General features: G+C 48.2%; 1 protein-coding gene across 1 annotated transcript in view; it reads right to left on the bottom strand.

The window, feature by feature from the left end:
- The window catches only part of LOC307270386 (HEAT repeat-containing protein 5A-like), a gene marked incomplete at its 3' end in the record, with an annotated part of 23,860 nt that overhangs the window by 14,311 nt on the left and 7,049 nt on the right, over positions 1 to 2,500 (bottom strand). The window lies entirely within an intron of this gene.

Genomic DNA, 2,500 nt, shown 5'->3' with positions numbered 1-2,500 from the left:
AGAGAGAGAGAGAGAGAGAGAGAGGAGAGGATGATGAATAAGAATGAATAAAGGGAGGGAGGGAGAGAGCCAGAGGGAGAGAGAGGGAGACAGAGAGAGACAGAGAGAGAGACAGAGAGAGAGAGAGAGAGATAGGGAGAGAGAGAGAGAGAGAGAGATAGGGAGAGAGGGGGAGAGAGAGGGAGAAAAAGAGAGGGGGGAGAGAGAGGGAGAGAGAGAGAGAGAGGAGAGGATGATGAATAAGAATGAATAAAGGGAGGGGGGAGAGAGCCAGAGGGAGGGAGAGAGAGGGAGACAGAGAGAGAGAGAGACAGAAGAGTTTATTATGATGCAGCATGATCTCATACCGGCCCTGGGACTGACAGAGGGGAGAAGAAATATAATATAAGAATAAATATTTAAAATTAAACAAAAACATTTAAAAGTTAGAGAAGAGCTTGTTAGAGATTAGAGGGAGAGAGAGAGGGAGGGAGAGAGAGAGAGGGAGAGAGAGAGAGGGGAGGGAGAGAGAGAGGGAGAGGAAGGGAGAGAGAGAGGGAGGGAGGGAGGGAGGGAGGGAGGTAGGGAGAGAGAGAGGGAGAGAGAGAGAAGGAGAGAGAGAGAGGGAGGGAGAGAGAGGGAGGGAAGGAGAGAGAGAGGGAGGGAGGGAGGGAGAGGGAGGGAGAGAGAGAGGGAGGGAGGGAGGGAGGGAGGGAGGGAGGGAGAGAGAGAGGGAGAGAGAAGGAGGGAGGGAGAGAGGGAGAGGGAGTGAGGGGAAGAAGAGAGAGGGGGAGAGAGAGAGAGGAAGAAGAGAGAGGGGGAGAGAGAGGGAGAGGAAGGGAGAGAGAGAGAAGGAGAGAGAGAGAGAGAGAGAGAGGATGATGAATAAGAATGAATAAAGGGAGGGAGGGAGAGAGCCAGAGGGAGAGAGAGGGAGACAGAGAGAGACAGAGAGAGAGACAGAGAGAGAGAGAGAGAGATAGGGAGAGAGAGAGAGAGAGAGAGATAGGGAGAGAGGGGGAGAGAGAGGGAGAAAAAGAGAGGGGGGAGAGAGAGAGAGAGGAGAGGATGATGAATAAGAATGAATAAAGGGAGGGGGGAGAGAGCCAGAGGGAGGGAGAGAGAGGGAGACAGAGAGAGAGAGAGACAGAAGAGTTTATTATGATGCAGCATGATCTCATACCGGCCCTGGGACTGACAGAGGGGAGAAGAAATATAATATAAGAATAAATATTTAAAATTAAACAAAAACATTTAAAAGTTAGAGAAGAGCTTGTTAGAGATTAGAGGGAGAGAGAGAGGGAGGGAGAGAGAGAGGGAGAGAGAGAGAGGGGAGGGAGAGAGAGAGGGAGAGGAAGGGAGAGAGAGAGGGAGGGAGGGAGGGAGGTAGGGAGAGAGAGAGGGAGAGAGAGAGAAGGAGAGAGAGAGAGGGAGGGAGAGAGAGGGAGGGAAGGAGAGAGAGAGGGAGGGAGGGAGGGAGAGGGAGGGAGGGAGAGAGAGAGGGAGGGAGGGAGGGAGGGAGGGAGAGAGAGAGGGAGAGAGAAGGAGGGAGGGAGAGAGGGAGAGGGAGTGAGGGGAAGAAGAGAGAGGGGGAGAGAGAGAGAGGAAGAAGAGAGAGGGGGAGAGAGAGGGAGAGGAAGGGAGAGAGAGAGAAGGAGAGAGAGAGAGAGGGAGAGAGAGGATGTATAAGAATAACAATTTAATTTAAAAAAAATGTCACAATATATTTATTTCTGTTTTGTCTTTTTTATACAATCAACAAACGAAAACCTGTACCATCACAACAAGGACATAAAAAAAAATAAAAAAAACATTTATCTTATGTTCTCTTCAGTCATAATAGTCATGTGTATGTCTCCCAGAGCTCAACACAGTCCCTCCTCTTGCCCTTAACAATATAAGTCAATCTTTCCAGTCCAATACAGCTTGACAGCTCTTTAATACACACTGACAGTGTTGGAGGATCCACATTTTTCCAACAAAGTGCGATGGCTCTCCTTCCTTGAAGCAGTCCAAAGACCAGTAGTCTGACTATATGACTTTTATATTGTTAAGGGCAAGAGGAGGGACTTTGTTGAGCTCTGGGAGACATACATGACTATTATGACTTGTGTGTGTGTCCTTGTTTTTTTTTTACCTTTATTTATACAGGTAAATCCCATTGAGGCCGAAGACTCTTTTGCAAGGGAGACCTGTTCCCATTTACACGTTACCATTCACACACACATTCACACACCGATAGCAGGCTAACTATCGACATTCACATGAGGCACGGTGGGTGAAGTGTCTTGCCCAAGGACACAACAACTATGACACAGGTGGCAGGGCGGGGATCGAACCTCCAACCCTTTGATCATCGGCCGACCCGCTCTACCAACTGAGACACAGTCGCCCCCAAAATGTTGTGATGGTGGAGGTGTTTGTTTGTGTGTGTTGTATAAAAAAGATAAAACGACCATAAACATATTGTGAAAAAAATAAAAGTAATTCAAAGTTAAACAAGACTTATATTAAAGCCAAC

This window comes from Ammodytes marinus (assembly GCF_949987685.1).
Source record: "Ammodytes marinus genome assembly, contig: scaffold_203, whole genome shotgun sequence".
In the NCBI taxonomy this organism is placed as follows: domain Eukaryota; kingdom Metazoa; phylum Chordata; class Actinopteri; order Uranoscopiformes; family Ammodytidae; genus Ammodytes; species Ammodytes marinus.
Note: the sequence above shows the minus strand (reverse complement) of the source record. Positions and strands in the feature narration are given on the sequence as shown.